This window comes from Hyperolius riggenbachi, chromosome 10 (assembly GCF_040937935.1).
Source record: "Hyperolius riggenbachi isolate aHypRig1 chromosome 10, aHypRig1.pri, whole genome shotgun sequence".
NCBI classification, from domain to species: Eukaryota; Metazoa; Chordata; class Amphibia; order Anura; family Hyperoliidae; genus Hyperolius; species Hyperolius riggenbachi.
Genome location: NC_090655.1, coordinates 104,208,616 through 104,229,412, shown reverse-complemented (window position 1 = coordinate 104,229,412; position 20,797 = coordinate 104,208,616). Strand labels below are relative to the sequence as shown.

Here is a 20,797-nt window from a genome sequence, read left to right as displayed (position 1 = left end):
AGTCCAATTTGTAAAAAAGAAATGTTTTGACTTGTTCCCATGGAAACACAGAATCCATGCCATTCGTATCGGCGGGTCGTTCGTAGGTCGGACACTACCTGTACTTTAAAGGGAACCTGTAGCGAGAAGATTTGGAGGCTGCCCTATTTATTTCCTTTAAAACAATAACATTTGCATGGTAGTCCTGCTGATCTCATTGGCTGCAGTAGTGTCTGAACCACACAGCTGAAACAAGCATGCAGCTAATCCAGTCCGACATCAGTCGAACATCTGGATCTGTATGCTTTTTGCAAGTCTATGGCTAAAAGTATTAGAGAATCAGCAGGATAGCCAGGCAACCTGCATTGTTTAAAATAAAAGAAATATATGTCAGCCTCCAGACCATATCCATCTTGCTTCAGTTTCCGTTTAAAGGAGCAAATAATCTGACGAGAAAAACTATTGTATCTATCCTCCTCCTAAAAATGACTTTTTTTACATATGCCACAGTTTTATTTTATATTTAAATCTAGTTTTTAAGTTTTTACTGTTTCATTGTCTCTGCTAGAGCTCACATCTATGAATTATTGACCCCTTTTTTTATCTTTCCAGCTCTCAGAAGCCATTTACTGACAGGAAAGTATTTTATGGCTGTAATTACTTATCAGTGAGGGTTATGCCATGGTCTGACCCAGTTTGACCCGGACAGAAACTGTCACTTGCATACCTGATGCTTAACTCTTTCAGGCAGAAAAAAAGGAACACAGCCTAGTTATTTGTGTGCTTGGCAATATACATACACACGTCACCTCGGTTGTCCTTTAATGAATCAAACTGTTCTGCTGTGGTAAATTTATCCCACACTTCCCTGTGTCAGCTTTGATAAAAACTCACTGACTGCAGCCTTTTCATATGAAGCCTACCGTGAATCATTTTAAACACTAACTGCTATTTGTCATACATGGGAAGTCATTTTTCTCACAAATCCTCAGTGTTATCTTTTGTCAGCCCAAATAATGAAAGGTCATTTCAAGTAAGTTCTGCAAACTCTGATGTGGCCAGTGCTGTCACTGTGAAACTAATGACCAATTATATGAACAAGCTGAGAATGTGACCACGTAGCTTGGCTGCAGGACTTGGAACACAATTATGATCACGCCACGTGACTCTGTGACTCATACTTACATTGTCACATGACGGAGAGACTCTAAAGTCCCAAGCTTCTTTTTTTCCACCATGGACAAGAAAAATAGTGCTGAAAATGACACTCCGGGCCACTAACTGCACATTAATCTACAATTGTCGCCATGTGTGTATGTTTTATATGTCTGCCTCATTAAAATAAAAGTTTCTGAAGCACCATCTTTCCGATACTGGAAACTTCATATAAAAGGGATGGAACAGTGAATGTTCTAAACACTGCTCTCCACTTTAACATGTGCTAGCCATCATCAGTGCAAGACGTTATCACAGGAACAGATTTCTTCAGCCTAGAAGATGAGATACAGTACTTAGGGACAACTAAACATTGTACTTGGGGACACTGAACATTGACTAAAACCACTGCAAGGAAACTTGGAGCAAAAGTGTCACAAGCCCAGTGCAGATGCCAAGATAAAGGATTCTGATTGGTTCCTTTACGCACTTGCTCCACTAATGCGTCTGCTTTGCTCCAGTAATTTTTTTTCTCTTTTCTCACCCCCCATGGCATAAATAACGTGTTTGACTAAGTCCCTCTATAGAGAAATACACAGATGTAGGTTAGGTATAGTGCATACACAAAGAATAAATGCTAGAGTGTCATATGAGAAGCATTCAGTTTCATGTGAGGAGGGTTTGTCAGTCTGGAGAATGCTGTTTTTTCAGTGCTGTTATTTGCCTTAGGTCAAGCCTTTGTCTATCCCTTGTATACCAGTGAAGCCAAACAGTTGTGGTGATGTCACCATATTACCATCTCCTTAGACTTATAGGAAATGCACTTTCATACGTATGCATTGCATTAAAGAGGGTTCAGCTTCAACACAATGGAGGCATCCTCAGCCACATAGAAGGAAAACCAGTGCAGTAAGACCGGCAGGGTGGGTTGGCAGTTGGGGTTTTGGAGGTGGGCTAAGGAGGGGAACAACAGAGCCATATTGGCAACAGCACTGATTAGGAAACCAGCATGGTGGATAACGCTATGCTGATTTATTTTCAAGTCAATAAGTTGTATTCCTTTTAAGGTAGAAATGGGGGTCTCAGTTTATATTCGCGTATATAACCATTATTTGTCTGTAGCATAGCTCAGCAGCACTTCTGTCTGGAAGGGTCCCAAGTCCAATGCGCTCGATTCCCCTGTCCACGTTATTATTGATGAAAATCAGCAGTATACTGTAGATGTTAGAGTTTTCCACAAATAACTGTAGAATTTAATAAACACTATTTATACTAGCAATATACATGAAATAAAGATCATCATAAAGGAAGCCTGCCACTTCCTTCATACCAATAAAGAAAACTTTGTGCTATACGGTATAGACTTATTGCAGACGTGCTTCTTGTTTTAATAATAGCAGCCAGTCCCCAGATATTTCTGGTTATGTAAACTGTCTGTCTTGTCATTTTGAAAGTCTCCAGCTAATTAAATGCTGCACTCTGACCCTTTGTGCTTCTCGCGGTTACCCAGCTGATAATGCGACTCTCCTCAGACCTGCAGGAGGCAGCAAGATTTCCGCACAGCAGTCTGCTGTTTGTTTCCTCACACAATATTATTAATAAAAAGACATCAATAATATAATTATCCTGCAGTCAGGGAACAATAGAAACTTTAAACAAGTAGCTTATGGCATGCATAATGAGTGTCCTGCAGCGAAATGTCACATCAACAAGTATTTGCTAAATTCCGAGAAGAAAGCAGCAGATTTCACCTGCCAGGTGTCTGGTTGCTCCACCTGTGCTTTGTGGTTCCTGGTGCAGAATTAATAACATGCTCGCTTCCCACAAGCTAAGCTCCTGGATCTACACAACTTTGAAGTGCACAGGAGGATGCTCATCATCAGCTGTGCAAAGCCAACATACACAGAGAGCTAACCAGATTCTCTCTGCTATATAGGCTTCAGAAGATGAATTTAAAAGCATACTACAGTGGAAAAAAATAATAAAGTTTGTGCATGGTCAGCGATAAATTAAAAATGTGATTCTACCACACAGCATAGCCTAATGGCATGTGTACATATTACTGCAGGCAAAAAAATCTGATGAGCTATTGCAAACCCAATAGTCTGACTTCCTGAACTCCTCCCGCCTTCCCCCCAACCTCAGACTGATTTGTGGTCAGCTCCCCAACATTGCCTCATCCAAACCACACACTGTCCTAAGCAGGGCCTTCCCCAAACCCTTTCCTCTACCCAAAGGTGCCCACTAATGATACAGTACAATCTTGATTGTACAATCTTACCACTTTTACGTAATATGAGGGACTACCTAAAATATCCATACAAAATATATTAGCTCAGTTTACCCTTCTACTACATAGATTTGGTAAGATTGTATCATTGATGGACACTTGAACACTTCCTGATGTTAAATGGACTTCCAATCTCTCCATTATCAACAACTCTAACTTAACCTACGTTTTCAAGTAAATCTGATGTTACTCAACACCCTTGAAATGAAGCCAAACTGTAATCTAACCCAGAACTGGATCTCAGTGCTTATTGTCATGTGAGGATTATAAATGATTGCTAACATTTGCCATGTAATGTCATCACCACACTTTATGAAGCAGAGGAGTACTGTCTGCAGTAGGCCTTCCCTTGTCATCCCTCCCCTGTGGAGAAGTGTCAGCAAACAGGTCAGTCCATCCTCTTACAAATCATGTATGGCAGTAGGATTAGAGCTGAGAGGAGGCATCAGTAATCACCATCGATGTAATTCACCAGTGTCTCTCTCTTCACATTTGCTTTTGGAAAATAAATCCACCAAGTATAAATACCATTACCATAGCTTCTAGCTTGTGCTATAACGTTAGTCATTTACACCTCATCAGTGTAATGTGGCTTACAGAACACAGTGGTTTCTGAAACCAATGCACTTACCAAAACATTACGACTTCTGTCTTGCTTTAGTTAAAATGACCATTTTCAAAGCAGACATGGCACCTGCTGCACCGATTCAAATTAAATCCAAAGCGTTCTAGCCGTGCCATGCATGGCTATGGGGATTTGGATGCAGTCTGTAAACATTTTTAGCAGGCAGCATTTCCCCCCCCCACGTGATTCAGGTGTTTCTGCATCCGAAATCGCCTGTGGAAAACAGCCACGACTTGCGCGTATTTCAAACGGGCCCTTAGGTTACATAAACGTGTGAGTTAAATTGACTATTAGTCAAACTAAAGTGATCCCACCACAATTATATTGCAAGCTCTAAAAGGCTGCTTGAGGCCCAGTGCACACCAAAACCGCTAGCAGATTGTCAAAACGCTAGTGGTTTTGGGAGCAGAGAGACGATATTTGCCGGGTGCACACCGAGCAGATTTTGTATGTGATCCGCCGGCCACATCCGCATCAGCATCCGCGTGGCTAATGTATCTCTATGGGCTGGTGCACATGGGCGGTTTGAGGTTTTAAGCAAACCGCAAATGTGCAGCAAGAGGCACGTTTGCGGCTTGCTAAAAACCTCTAACCGCCAGTGTGCACCAGCCCATAGAGATACATTAGCCACGCGGATTTTCAGGCGGATTTGGCTGGCTGATCCGCCCGGTGTGCACTGGGCCTTAAAAGGTCAAAAAGAGAGGGGTTTCCTCCCGACACCGGAGGACTAACTTCTGACACTTATAGCAAGAATGGTATTTCTTCTAGGTGTAGCTTTGAAACAGAAATGTTTTGTCATGCAGTTCTCACTCAAGGCAACCATTCATTATGTACTTAATAATACGCTCTATTTTTATTGGTCAGGTTTATTTCAGGCTGAACTTCTTCATAGTGTTGCAATAACAAACTAGAAAATAAGACTCTCTTACATCCTCAGCAGTGACCCGGAAGTGACATGTAGCATGATTAGATAAACATGTAAATGGCCAGTACTTTGAAATGTTCTACTTCTCCTTATTTTAGTTGCCCAGTGCTTCAAATACCAGCCTACTTTGGTGATATTCATTCTTTATTCTTTTATTATGTCCTAACATGCCCACGTGAGTGTGACTGTGAGAAACAACGTCTTAAAGCAGACCTGAATTAAGAACTTCATCTCTGCTCTAAAAGAGCAGCAACAGCATAATAATCTTTAAAGAAAAAACATTTAGTTGTTACAGCCCACAGAACTCCTGCAATAAATCTGCAGCGTCTACTTCCAGCTTTCATGGGAGCAGACAAAGGGTTAACATCCTGTGTTTACAAATTAGTTTAGGCTGCCAAGATTCCTGTGTTGACACATTGGAGAGATCAAATTACAATTGTTATTACTTGATTACTAGCTGAAGGGGAATTAGACAGGCTCTTCACTCGAAACACAAACAGGTTGGATGAACCGGTTTTCTTTGTGTCCCATGCATGAGTCCAGGTCCACTTTAAAAAGGAGCTGTCAGCAATACTATCTCAGAAAAAAACACATATATAAGTAGATAAATACTTGCACTACTTACATATGTATTGCACTGTCCACATTTTGATTTTTCTATAGTAAAAAAAGAGAAAATTCTTCTTAGGATTCACCATTTTAACTGTGTCCATCTTAAAAGGATTCCTGACATTTCCTCCCTTACTCTGTATCATTGCCAGCCCTCCTCCAATTATTCAGACACTCCCATCCAGCTCTGCAGTAGAAAGTGCATTGTCTCAGCATGAGAAATAATGGCCAATCAGAGAGGAATAGAGGCGTGGGAGGGGAAAACGGGAGGGAAAGAGGCTTCAGCCAATTAGGATGTATTAGTTATGTCTGAGGGGAAAGTAAAGAAGAAAAAAATAAAACCCAGCATGCCCTACAACTTCCTTTGTGCAGGAGATGTACCAAATAAGAGCCAGGGAAACTGGGGAATGATGTTTTATGGAGAAGAAAAGTAAGTGATTTTTAACTTTTGCATTGCCTGGTTAGCACCATTATTACGTGTTTACCAGATAAAAATAAAGAATTGATTTTTTTAATTTATGCCTGACAGTTACACTTTAAAGCTCTATGCACACTTTAGAGTTCCCTAGACCAAAACAATGTTTCCTGTTCATTTTGCCTGTAATTGTTAATTGTGCACAGGTGTCCCCTGACATTGCTGGCTGCCTCTTCAGAGATTCTTTAAGATCATTCACTTTCCTTCATGGTCACAAAGGAACTAACAGCAACAGGTGCGGCCCAGGGATCTCCCCCTCTCCTTGCACAGTGTACCCAGCTTAAAGCTAAAATAAGACTTTTCTAGGAAAGCCCTAATAAAGAGAAGTACTATAGATACACATTTATTATTTTCATTGGGTAATGAGTACAGACAGTTGTCCGGTGTGATCACTTCAGAATAAAAAGCAGTGCAAAAAGTCAGTGGCTATAATGTGATAAATACAACATGGCGGAAGTGGTCCATGAAGTACTTCCTGTCAGTGTAATGCAACAGTAGGCAACTTTTTGTTTTTCTTTTGAAATAAAGATTCCCAGGGAAATAGATGAGGAGTGTTAAACAGTTTTAATATCTCTACAAAATAAAACGGGTTTACATTTTTAACAATTTAGATTTCAATACTTTGATTTCATTTCTAACAAAAGTTTACATTTGTGTTAGCCATGCTTGTAGCAGAGAGCAGTGTGGCAGCAGCTATAGGATTCATGTGCACTTGGGGAACAGGGACCAGTCTGCCTATCAAGCAGCTTTGTTTTCATCTGGACTGTGATATAATCCAGAAAGAGAAACACAAACTATACCCATGCATGCTGACAATGATATGGACAAGCTGCAGTAATAACTCTATGGCCAATAGGTTCTATATATTGTAGCATTATGCCTAAAGAGTAGTGTTCGGCCTTATATGGGCACAAGCACACTTGGCCATAGTTTACCTTATGCTGAGCGTGAACATGCCCCATGTCTGTACTTGTAGTTCTGCTCAGGACAGGTTGAGGCCAGACATCTTCAGAGGGATTGCTGTGTCAGATGGGTATTAGAGGTGAACAGTCACCACAAGGAATTATGGGAAGTGAAGTATTACGTTCAACAGACAGTTATTTTATATTATGAATTTATATAGTGTTGACATCTGCAGCACTATACAAAGTATTGTCATGGTTGTAGCCACTGTTTGTGGATGGGTAAATATTTTGTGCCCACCTCCTATATATAGATGATGTTGTTCATTTGTGCCTAGGCACATGAGGAAACCCTGTGCCTTGGTTGTTTTCTATATACTTATGTGGATCTTCTGGACTGTATTATATCTCTCAGCAAAATGTACCATGTGGTATATTTCGATATCAAGACCCCAACCTCTGCCAACAGGAAGTGATAACTAGAGATGGCCCGAACCTCCGTTTTTCGGTTTGCGAACCGCGAACTTCCGCAAACCGCAATAGACTTCAATGGGAAAGCGAACTTTAAAAACTAGAAACACTTATGCTGGCCACAAAAGTGATGGAGAAGATCTTTCAAGGGGTCTAACATCTGAGTTTTTGCATGGATGAGTGGGATACACGCAAAAAGTCCCGGGGAAAAATCTGGATTTGACGCAAAGCAACGTTTTAAGGGCAGAGATCACATTGAATGCTAAATTGCAGGCCTAAAGTGCTTTAAAACATATTCCATGTGTATACATCAATCAGGGAGTGTAATTAGAGTACTTATTCATACTGACACACCAAACTCACTGTGTAATGCACCGCAAACAGCTGTTTGTGTAGTGACGGCCGTGCTGGACTGGTGCGCACCATGGCGAGAGTGCAGGCCGTAGTGGTTTTCAAGCCCATATGGTCGCTGGGCTGTGGTAGCTCAATGATAGAACAACAGTGACTGTCCAGCTGATCAAATTTGGTCTGTCCACAATGAAGCAACGACCTTATTATCCTGGGTGTGCCCCCCCCCCCTGAGACACTCATATAGCCGGCGGTCATTGCGTCATTGTGATACGCAAGCCCCTTCACCGCGGCAAGGTAATGATCACGAAAGGGAATTGGCACATGTACATGCCTTTTGTTTTGTTGCAGCTGCACTGCAGACAGAAAAATTAGGCAGGCATGTACACGCACCAGAAAACTTAGTATAGCGGCCGCTGCTAGCAGCGGCCTTAAAAATTCAGGAATCCGCCTGGAGTCCTGGACCCTGTTGGTGGAGGCGGAAAAGGCAGTCAAGCGGCCTGCGGGAAGAGGTGCTGTGTGGGGAGCAACTTGGTCTTGGGGCAGGCAGTCACACGGTGTGCAGGCAGAGATGCTGTGTGTGGGGACTGACTTAGTCTTCGGGCAGGCCTGAGCGCGCTTTGCAGACCAGGCATCCGTGGTCAGATGGACCCTTGACCCAAAGCTGTGTGCCAGAGATGTCACCACTTGCCTTTCAACATCACGGTACAGTTTAGGTATCGCCTTTTGTTAGAAAAAATTGCGGCCTGGTATCTTCCACTGTGGTGTGTGGCTTTGCTTTTGTGTGCTGCTTTTCCTCAGGTGGTCATCCCATTGCAGTTTGTGCTTTGTAATCATGTGCCTTCGTAAGGTAGTTGTACCTACGCGGGTCTTGGTCTTTCCACGGCTCAATTTTTGATGGCAGAGAGTACAAAAGGCATTGCTCTCATCTGAGGCAGACACACACACAAATTTCCACAACGCTGAGCCCTGGGGTGATGGCACTTTAGTGGTAGCGGCCGACTGAGTGTTAAGTGGGATGCCAGAATCAGAGCAGGAGGAGGATGATATGTCACGCTTCCGTGTGGAAGCTGAGGAAGATGAGGTGTTCTGTGTTAAATAGTCAACTATGTCCTGAAAATATTGGGGGTTAATGGCATATGCCTTCTTCTGAACACTGTACTTTGGTCGCGGGCCGCACAAAATCACGACAGCGCAACCTCGAACAGACCTGCCAGGTGACTTGCCTCTGCCTTTTGTTTTGTCCATATTGGGGGGGATGAAGTGAAAGGTATGCACTGACTTGACTAATACTATGTGCAGTCACACTGGTGTAGTTAACAGATATGCACGGAGTGGTGCATTGCGTGCACTCACGTAGGTAGGTGGATGCACTGTGAACAACAGGTAGGTAGGTAGGTAGGTATATGCAGTGATGGGTATTACAATGTGCACCTGTCACACACAGACAGGTACCGGACAGGAACAGTGACACTGCGTGCGCTCACGTAGGTAGGTGGGTGCACTGAAGTGATCAACAGCAGGTAGGTATATGCAGTGATGGGTATTACAATGTGCACCTGTCACACGCACAGGTAGTCACTGAATGTACTGGGCCTGGCAATAGGAATTACCAAGGCTGTCTATGCAACACAAGTGTCAGTGGGACACACACAGCAAAAAAAAAAATTGGATCACAAGAAAAAGATTGGCTCTCAAAAGAGCTGTTGAGGGGTGCTTTTTTTTAGCAATAAGAGTCAGCAAGGAGCAAGCTAACAAGCCTAAAAGAGCCTAACTAAGCTTTCCCTATGAGAGTCTGCAGCAGCTTTCCCTTCGCCAATTAATGCAGACACACGAGTGAGTCCAATGCCTGACGCTGCTTGCCTTTTATAAGGGGGTGAGTGTAGCCTTATTGGCTACAATGTGCCTGCTGATGTAGGGGGTCAAAGTTGACCCTAATGATGAAGTATAGGAGGCGAATCGAACCGCCATAAAGTTCGCATTCGTGGGCGAACGCGAACCACCGAAATTCGACTGGAATCGTCCGGGCCATCTTTAGTGATAACCCACATGGGTCTTGGGCTGCATGTATAGCTGCACAGCTGCAAGTAAGCACAGCTTTACAAAGGAGTTTTCAGTTTGAAAAAGTTTATTTCCAAAGCCAATACTCTAGAATGTACATTAACTAATAAGATTGCTTTCTGAATTTGCGGTGTTCACGTTTGGGCTTTAACCCTTTAGCATCAATTTATTTAGAGGCTTGGAAGTGCTCCAGGCTAATTTATTTTAGCACATTTTTTTTCTTATTTGTTACATTTCCTTGCTTCTAATGAGCACTGCTGTAATGTGTATTTATGACAACTTGTCACTAGGGGGCAGTATGAGACAACAATAGAGGACTTCTGCTTTCAATTTCTATATGTTCTGCTAGCAGAGAGAAGTCAAAGCATTCCAGGAATTTACAGCACAACGAGTTCTGCCGACTGAGGTCAAAAGCAGTGCACTTCTCTCAAACGAGATATCTCAACGGAAGCTGCTAATGGGTTAACTGTCCTTGACAAAGTCAGGTAGTCCCATATGGTAACAAGATGTAAAGTGACCCAATTTAGATACTCATCTGAATTATTTGGTACATTAAGAAATTAGCAAAAAAGATTCTGTACCGTGTTAGGCAAAAAATTATGTAGGTAGAAAAAAACGTTTTGTAAAAGTAATGCCTTTTAATGGCTAACTGATAAATGATGCACGCTTTCTGGTGTCTAGTCCTCTTCTTCAGGCATATCTCCAGATGTTAGCTGTTAGTAAAACACTGATGCAGGTAAACAGTAAACACACAGATCTTCATGTTTGCTATTTACCTGCATCGGTGTTTCCCTTCAGCTAACATCTGGAAATATGCCTGAAGAGGAAAACTAGACCCCAGAAAGCTTTCATAATTTAACTTTATCAGTGAGCCATTAAAAGGTATTACTTATACAAAATTGTATCTTTTCTACCTAGATAAATGAAGAGGAAATAGCAGAATTTACTGTGCTTTATTTTACAGCAGTGGCCACCCAAGTACATTTATCCATAGAGCCAAAGTCATTGCTGCATGCACACAGGCTTGTTTAGAGATCATGTAAAAACCCAAATTCCATATTGGTGATGGTATGTGAGATTTTGTGACAAGAAACAGTACATTCACAGATATGTCTGGATGATAAATATCACTGCCAACAAAATTGTGTCAGAGAAATGAAAGAAAACAGCTGATGATCAATGTTCCCGGGGAACAAGTTAATCTAGGCACTGCAGTGTTTGCATCACTTAGAGGAATATAAAATAGTTCCAGTTAAGAAAGGTCTAAAGTGGACATTAATTCTAAACAAGAGACACACAGACACGCTTACTGTCACACACACAAATGTACGCACGAGTATGCGCACCCACACACACACCCACACATACAAAATCCAGACCAAGCAAAGGCAAATATACACATTGCTCTGACACAGTGTTTGCAGCATAGAAATCCCAGGGCTAATCTCACACCACAGTCTCTAACCATGCTTCATTGGACCTGTCACATTCCTACAGTGTCCCAGGGTAGCACTGTTATTAATAAAGACAGGTTTAAAGAGTTAATAGTCATGTGAACTGTGGAACAGCATCAAGAAGAGCAGTGCTATCTCAGACTTTGTCATTTACTCAGACTGACACGCACACCCATATGACGTGCCCCACAGTGGTCTGCTCCTACCCTCAGGCCATGCTTCTTTGAACTTACTTAGCAGGTATTTGTTGTGACTTCGAGGTGCAGCCACCCCTACATGGCAGTGCTGTGAGATATTTTTAACTTCATACAGTTAAAAAGACTCTGACTGACTCCATCTTTCAGGCCCAAGTTCTGTAAACGTTTAATAATAAGAGTTTGTAAAATTCTTTTTGCAAAATAAAAATAAAATACTTGCTGCACCAATTCACAGATCTTTATGTCCTCCTTAGTGTTTCGGACCTACTGAGAAGGGGGATATAGTAGTAGTTCTCCGAGAAGATTATGAGGTCAGGAAACAACAACAACTTTTTTTTTTCTTTTTTTTTTTTACTAAACATTTTGGTGCATAATTTCTATATGAAATGTTCTATTAAATACATATAACGTGCCTGAACTGTAATAACTCCATAGCACAATATCAGTTTCAAGAACACAAATTATTGAACAACAAAAATACACAGTACAGTATAGAATAGAACTCTCAAAAAGATGCATAACTGCACCAATGGGTTTAAAGTTCAACTTTACCTGAATATTAGCCACTGACAAGTCAATACTCATCAGCATTATGAGCCACTACCTTTACGACAGGCAACTCGAGGTGTGGCTTAGTGCTGTTTTCCTACGGAAAAGATTTGTTTATAAAAGCGCTAGAGATCTGGTGCCTCTATGGCAATTATAAACTGGTGTGCCTCGACACCCATGGGTGGCGCCAGGGGGGTGCTGAAGTCCAAGCACCCCCTTAGCACCCCTGTGTCGCCGCCCTGCTCTGTAATTAGAGCAGTGCTACAAGAAAATGGCCACCGGTGTCCACAAATGCGGACATCAGTGGCCATTTTCTTGTAGCTATCTAACTACAGAGGGAGAGGAGGCGGGGAGCGCCTGTGACGCAGGAGAGGAGGCAGCGGTGGGAACGTTCATGAAGGTAGTGGCTGTCAGCTCAGAAGGATACATGAGCGGCGGCCGTGGGAATGGAGGGGGGAGCTTGGGGCACCTCTACTACCCATACTGGGGCAGCTCTACTACCTATACTGGGGCAGTTCTACTACTCATACTGGGGCAGCACTACTACCTACACTGGGGCAGCACTACTACCTACACTGGGGCATCTATACTACCTATACTGGGGCATCTATACTACCTATACTGGGGCATCTATACTACCCATACTGGGGGTAGCTATACTACCTACGCTGGGGCAGCTAAACTACCTACGCTGGGGTAGGTATACTACCTACACTGGGGCAGCTATACTACCTATGCTGGGGCAGCTGTACTACCTATACTGGGGCAGCTGTACTACCTATACTGGGGCAGCTGTACTACCTATACTGGGGCATCTATACTACTCATACTGGGGCAGCTCTACTACCTACACTGGGGCAGATCTACTACCTATACTGGGGCATCTATACTACCCATACTGGGGTAGCTATACTACCTAGGCTGGGGCAGCTATACTACCTATGCTGGGGCAGCTATACTACCTATGCTGGGGCAGCTATACTACCCATACTGGGGCAGCTATACTACCCATACTGGGGCAGCTATACTACCTACACTGGGGAAGTTATACTACCCATACTGGGGCAGATATACTACCTACACTGGGGCAGATATACTACCTACACTGGGGCATCTATACTACCTATAATGGCACATCTATACTACCTATACTGGGGCAGCTATACTATTTATACTGGGGAACTATACTACCTATACTAGGGCAACTATATTACCTATACACGCCCACTTTTCAGTGTACAGACACGTTCTTTTTGGCCACGCCCCATGTGTTGGGCCACGCCCCCTGTTTTTTTAGTAAACAGCTACCCCTAGAAGAAATCCAGCACTGGCATAGCACCCCCTAATAAATTTTCCTGGAGCCGCCCCTGTCGTGAAACCACAGCGTTGCATGCATGTTATCTTCACGAACATATAGGTTTATTGTTAAGTACATCTGTCTATAGACATATGGAGTCTGCTATACTGCGCATCCTAAAAAATGCCCTTTATAATGTTTCTTCACTGCATGAAACATGCAGACTAGAAGCATAAGAACACATGATGTGTGTAACTGTTGATAGCGTGGGAGTATTACAGACATTACACCTAGAAAGCAGCTTGTTTTAAAGTACCTCAAAATGGCAGCTTTCATAGCTTTTGAGTGACATATACCTTACATAAAAGTGGGGTACCTTCATGACAGTGCAGCTGGGGAATCTTCATGACTTTTTTAGCAGTTAAAACACCAGCATGCGCTTCATTTAGGCCGCTGAGTTCAGTAAAGTGTCAGATTGATTAGAGTCTGCGGTTCAAATGTGAAACTACAGTTCAGCAATAAACTAATAATTTTGGTCAGGTTTATCCAGGTCTTTGTTTAGTGTGAATTCAAGTTGACCCCAGTTTTCTATTTACTACTATAGCCGGTGTATAAACTTAAACTAAACCGAATGGGAATGTAATTCAAAGGTCCCTGCATACGGTACTAGTCTTATTGCTTCTAGCAACTTGATAAAAATTCAGCCTAGAACAAAAATATGATTGTTTTTTTTTTTACAGCTGAAAATAAAGCTTTTCTGGTAAAAGAATGGGGATGAGTTGCAACCCCTCAAGCTTTGATTGTGGTCAGTTATTTCTCACCCTGGAGACCACCAGGGTGCATAATAAAACCATGCACATACAGAAAGCAGTAAAAGCCTCATTGATTCAACCCCCTTTCCACACTATCCCAAATTAAACTAAGAAGGAGCAGGAGGCATCCAATGTATTACAGCAGCTGTCATTCAAGTCAACTGACCACTGAAATGGAGGACACCAATATGCATGTTACCATTACTTGAGGGTTAAGTTAATTGTTCCCAATTCAGGTCTAGATGCGTGAAGTGTCTACCTGTGTGCTGATAGAGGAAGACTTGTCACTGTGAACTAGCTCAGTGCAAAAGCACTGCAGTTTTTTTGTGGAGACTTACAATCCCTTAGACTGTAAGCCTTTGGCAGGTTCCTCCCTACCCTGGTGTAGTCTACATGATCGTATGCCAGTGGCATAGCTATGGTATTTGACACCCGGTGCGGATAATTGACCGACACCCCCCCCCCCCCCAAGAAAGAAGAGGGAAGTGCGCTGCAGCAAAAAATGGGTGTGGCCAGACATCAAATGGGCGGAGCTAGCTGTAATGTAACTGTGTAACAGTAAGGCAGTGGGCTATTATAGCTAGCCAAAATAGTTGCCCCCAGCATTGGTTAGATAGGTAGGTGCCCCCAGTATAGGTTAGTTAGGTAGGTGCCTCCAATATAGGTAGCCAGTATAGTTGCCATCAGTATAGGCTAGCAAGGTAGGTAGGTACCCCCAATACAGGTTAGATAAGTAGTTTCACCCAGTATAGGTTAGATAGGTAGGTGCCCCCAGTATAGATTACATAGGTAGCTGCCCTCCAGTATAGGTTAGATAGGTAGGTGCCTCCAGTATAGGTTAGATAGGTAGCTGCCCCGCCCAGTATAGGTTAGATAGGTAGCTGCCCCCCCCCCCCCCCAGTATAGGTTAGATTGGTGGCTGCCCCCCAGTATAGGTTAGATTGCTAGCTGCCCCAGCATAGGTTAGATAGGTAGGTGCCCCCCAGTATAGGTTAGATTAAGTAGGTGCCCCCAGTATAGGTTAGATTAGGTAGCTGCCCCCCAGTATAGGTTAGATCGGTAGCTGACCCCCAGTATAGGTTAGGGTAGGTAGGTGGTGCCCACCCATAATGGAGGGGGGAGTCAGCTGCGGGGAGGGCAGCCGGACCTCTCCCTACCTTTCTCTCCCCAGCCGCCTTCCGTGCTCCCCCTCCGACTGCTGAGTTAGCGCAGGGAAGCGCTGTAAATAGTCAGTAACTCACCTCCCTGGTTCCAATCGCTGCTCACTAGCCGCTGGTCTTCTCCTCTGCATAGACGCTTATACACACTATATTTCCTGTTTAGCAGGAAGCAGCGTGTGTATCAGCGTCTATGCAGAGCAGGAGACCTCTGCAGTCTAAAGGGGGGAGCACGGAGGGCGGCCGGGGAGAGGAAGGTAGGGAGAGGTCCGGCTGCCCTTCCCGCGGCTGACTCTCCCCTCCATTACAGCGCCCCCTCCCTCAGCGCGGCTATCCGGGGCTATATCGCCCCCGCCCATCTCTACCCCACCTGGTGCAGGCCGCACTCCCCCCCCCCCGGCTCACAATGCTAATGTTCTAGTGTGCTCCTTTCCTATGACAGCCTGTACTTGTATTACTGGGCCTACCTAACCAGCCCAAAATCGCATGATCATGTATCTTGTACTCTGTTTGCCTTGGATAGCTATCTCCTATGTTGTATAACCTTCCTAAGTCTGTCATCCTTGTATCATTGTATATATTTATTGTCCAGCGCTGCACAATATGTTGGCGCCTTATAAATACAATAAATAATAAGACTAATACTTTCCATTTTAAAGGCGTTCATTGTTTTTATCACTGTCACACTTTGCTGTGTAAGTGTAGTGCCAAGGATTAATATTAGTATGTATTTAATTTGACCATATCCCTTAGCACCTGCCCTTCCTCTACTTAAAAGTCTCTGCAGGAGAAGAACCGCTGCATTTGTTTGCAGACCACCAACATCAGGGCACACTAACAACAAATTATCACCTGAAACAATCATGAATGTTCGTTTCATGCAACAAACGTCTACTTTGTGTATTACTGTTTAGGGAGAGACCTTTACGTGCTTCTGATTTTCAGGAGTTCTAAAGTTCTGCTTCAAAAGTCAAGCTTATTTAGCGTTAATCTACCTGTCTTTTACAATGGTGGTACATTGAGTTTTTCCAGAGAATTAAGACCTTGATGTACGTGTTGTTTTCCCCAAATATTTTTCACAGCTTTTATTTTACTGAAGTAAAGAAAAAAAAACAAAGGATCATAAAATAGAGTCAGTACTGGAGCTAGAGATAGGAGTTCTCTTTGCGCTGCCCAGAATATAAAGTTTATAGTTCATGTGCTGATCTAGAAGGCGTCAAGAGATGAAATCTAAGTGCAGATAAATGTCATACTATGGACTCCTCGTGGTTATGGGATAAGGATATGTGGGCATTCTGTCTACAAGCTGCCCGCCTGTCGCGCCTGTAACCATTATTTATAGACTGTTTAAGTAAAACTCTCTTTATTTTGACGGTGTTACTTAAAGCTTTTAGTGTCTTTTTCGCTTTCATTTACACAAGGCTGTAGTCAGCCATTTCAAACAAAGGTGAGTCTACAGCTTAGAATGCTGTTAAAATTCTTCTGACCCAAAATATGGACAAGAGATTAAAATAGGAACAGAATATATTACTGCAAATGATCTGACTGTTGCTCCAACAAATACAGTAACTGTCACTGAGGTATTGAAACAGCAAAGAGTTTAAACAAAGGTCCTACAAGGTGATTTTTATGTGTAACAATTTCCTTTCTGCAGAGGAAATGGTCAACAAGATTATTTTGAATCAAAATTTACTGATGATCAGAAGCAGAAACATGAGAAATATGTATCCATTTTTTACAATGTTGCTATTCTGTATTGGGTTAATACATTGAGGTATTATATTGCACAAAGCAAAACATCCTAATGCTCGGGACCTTTTTTTTTAACCAAATGATTTTATTGATTATTGAATTTAACATAGGCCAGAAGGCCAACAATAACATTAACATACCAAAGTAGATAGTAGAGCAGAACAAAGTAGAGTGTGATAGGGTATCATTCATAAAGAGGCTGTCGGTAAGGGGAATCAGTGCGGGAAAACACCGCTGGCGGTGTTTTAGACTTCTGGGTGGGCATTCATAAAAAAGTATCCATGTGCGGAAGCACTGCGGAGATTCCCCGAACTAGGCTGGCGATAGGCAGGCGGTAGGCAGGTGGAGACACGGAAGCTGCAGAGTTGATACATTTCTCCGTGTTCCGCTCTGCTGCAGCTGCCTGGGAGGTCTGTGTGTCTCCATTCACTTGCATTGGTATCGCCACATCAGAGGGAGCGGGACTTCCCGACCTGACACCGCTTGCGGTGTTCTTCATGAATGAACATTTTGCTACATTTGTTCCGATAATCACCGCACAAGGCGGTGATTTATCACTCTGCTCGTTAGTGTCATTTTTTCATGCGGAAAGAGCCTTTATGAATGCTGACTTTGCCGAGTGGTCGGTAAAGTCAGCTGTTTTTAGCATTTCCGCATGCGGAAATGCTTTATGAATGATAGCCATAGTGTATATAAAGTATCACTGTTAAATACTATCAGATGCGTAATATACAAACATTATTATAGAACCAGATACCTTTAACATGGTATTATCCAATGCAGATATAGCATACTTATAAGGAACAGTAGTCTTTAGACAAAGGAAATGTAGATGAATCACACTCAAGTCAACTAGAAAAAAAGAGGAGTTATAGGAAGGAGAAAGAAAAGGTGAGGAAGGAAACATGGAAGTGAAAGAAAAGAGGAAAAGGAAAAAGCAAAAAGTGTTTTTGAGAGCGATTTTACCACTTAAAAGTGAAGCCATTTCAGAGAAAGTAATTTTGGGCAGTTTTTCCCTCATGAAATCGTCCTGAAATTGCTGCATGCAGAGCAACTGCGGCAAACAGCAATAGCTCCTGTGGGATAACGGCCATTCACATTCAGCAGCGAATCGCTTTTGGAATCACCAATGATTCCTAGAAAGCATAAATCACTGTTGAAAATGCTCTGGTGGTTCCCAGGCCTCAGAAAACACTGCAGAACAAAAGAAAAACTTTAAAGGATGTCCATTTCAAAGCTGAACTGTAGAAGCTTTCAATCAAACCCTTTGGAATAAGTATTCAAAAGGATTAATATTGATAACTTTTAAAAAGATTTTTTGCTTGTGAACTTTTAATGTTTATAGCTCCTAGTCAAGCATAAATCTGCTCAGTCCATTGTATCTAAAGCGGTCATTCAAGCATTTACGGCTAATTACTTTCTGGGGAGGCAGACAAACGACTAGTGGAACACTACAGGTACGAGGCATGGAACACTACAGGTACGAGGCATCTCTTGGCCATACCTGGCCGAGGCATCTGGGATGGGGGCTGTACATACGCTAGATCCTCAGTAGTGGCGGTTGTCATCAGCTGCCTTGGGTGTCTACTTTCATCTAATGTGTGCATGATGCTTTAGTTAGGGTGGGTGAGAGGAGGAAAACTAAGCTACGAAATGCAGGTAGGCTGTACTTCCCTTTCTGGGTAACTAGGTTTATGCATGTTAGGAATCATTTTATCTCATTACTAACACAAGGAAACTTTAAAGAGGACCTAAACTCTTCTACAGGAGAGAAGGAAAACAGAGAAGCCCACCCGATAACAGCCTGTCTAATTCTCCCTTATCTGGAAGTAATAAGCCACTGTAATTTGAGCTGTCATCTCTGTCTGATCTGTGCCGTCTGATCTGTGCCGACAGGCTAGATGTCAACACGGGGTTAACCATTCCTGCGCTCCAATGAACCAGGAAGTAGACACTGCAGATTTATTGCAGGAGTTCTGTAAGCTGTAACAAGGAAATGTTGCTCTGTAAAGGTTACTATGCTGTTGCTTACCTTTTCGAGCAGAGAAGAAGGCCTGGGATTGGAGGCGAACCTTGGGTCAAACATTAATTCTTACCAAAAGAGAAAGAAACCTCTGGATCTTATAGAGGCTTCCCATGCTCTCCTCCAGTCCACCATTAACCCTCCCCTCCCCCCCCCCCCCAAAGGAATCCAACAAGCTCTTGTCAGATCCCAAGCTCACAACCGCGCTTCTCTTCAAACATGGGCACAGCTGTACTACTCTGTTCTACTGTCCCGGTTCCGATGTACAGGAGGGTCCCAAGCAGCGGCAGAGAGGCGCAGGACCATGTGTGGAGCCTCTCCAGGATCCAGGGGCTTTTCCCTCTCATTAGGTATTTGATTTTTGACCTGAGGTTCACCACGCATACCCTTTAAAGAGAACCCGAGGTGGGTTTGAAGAATATTATCTGCATACAGAGGCAGGATCTGCCTATACAGCCCAGCCTCTGTTGCTATCCCAAACCCCCCTAAGGTCCCCCTGCATTCTGCAATCCCTCATAAATCGCAGCCACGCTGCTGACAAACAGCTTGTCAGAGCTGGCTGTGTTTATCTCTATAGTGTCAGTCTGCTGCTCTCCCCGCCTCCTGCAGAACTCCAGTCCCCGCCTGCATCCCTTCCCTCCCTGCTGATTGGAGGGAAGGGACGGGGGCAGGGACCGAAGCTATGCAGGAGGCGGGGGAGCAGCTGAGACTGACACTACAGATGTAAACACAGCCTCACAGCACTGCTGTGATTTATGGGGGTTTGCAGAGTGCAGGGGGACCTTAGGGGGGTTTAGGATAGCAACAGAGGCTGGGCTGTATAGGCAGATCCAGCCTCTGTATGCAGATAACATTCTTTAAACACACCTCGGGTTCTCTTTAAATCCGGATGTTTTAATCCAGTAATTTATTCAGCAGAGAATAATTAAGTGTTTTCTAAGTATTAACAACTAATGTGCTGTCTCTATATTTCCCCACATTGGGCAGCACAGGGGCGTAGCGGTTAACGCTCTCGCCTTGCAGTGCTGGGTCCCCGGTTCTAATCCCAGCCAGGTCAACATCTGCAAGGAGTTTGTATGTTCTTCCCGTGTCTGCTAGGTTTCCTCCGGGCACTCCAGTTTCCTCCCACATCCCAAAAACATACAGATAAGTTAATTGGCTTCCCCCTAAATTGGCTCTAGACTATGATACATGCACTACACAATACATACATAGACATATGACTATGGTAGGGATTAGATTGTGAGCCACTCTGAGGGACAGTTAGTGACAAGGCAAAATACTCTGTACAGCGCTGCGCAATATGTCGGTGCTATATAAATAAATAATCAAACAAATAAAAAGGTGCCTATCAGGGTCTGGTGCACAACCCAATGCTTTAATTCTAACAACATGAGTAGTAATGCTGATAGTAAACTAGCTACACGGTGTTCTGATCCATATTTGAGTATATCTCACTAAGTATATCTCACGGTTTAGTAATCATTCCCCAATCTGGTTGCAAATTGTCCATCTCCACGTGTCTATGCAGGATTTGTTAGTCATTTTTGCAATGTAAACAGTAAAATGCTTGCAATTTAAAACAAAGCTAAAAAAAAAAAAAAATCAGTGGTAAAAATATACAGAATTATTGATCAGAGTTATTGTAAGCACACTTGAAGTGTACCAGAGGTGATATGTGACATGATGAGATAAACATGTACAGTACAAAACATT

The 20,797-nt window shown here is 43.1% G+C and overlaps 1 protein-coding gene and 1 long non-coding RNA gene across 9 annotated transcripts in view; both read right to left on the bottom strand.

The window, feature by feature from the left end:
* The window catches only part of SEMA4G (semaphorin 4G), a 316,367-nt gene that overhangs the window by 116,536 nt on the left and 179,034 nt on the right, over nucleotides 1-20,797 (bottom strand). The window lies entirely within an intron of this gene.
* LOC137533933 (uncharacterized) lies at nucleotides 4,900-11,599 on the bottom strand. Its single transcript, XR_011024254.1, has 2 exons — nucleotides 11,528-11,599; nucleotides 4,900-5,551 (listed from the first exon to the last, which is right to left on the bottom strand). It is a non-coding gene; the product is annotated as an uncharacterized lncRNA (long non-coding RNA).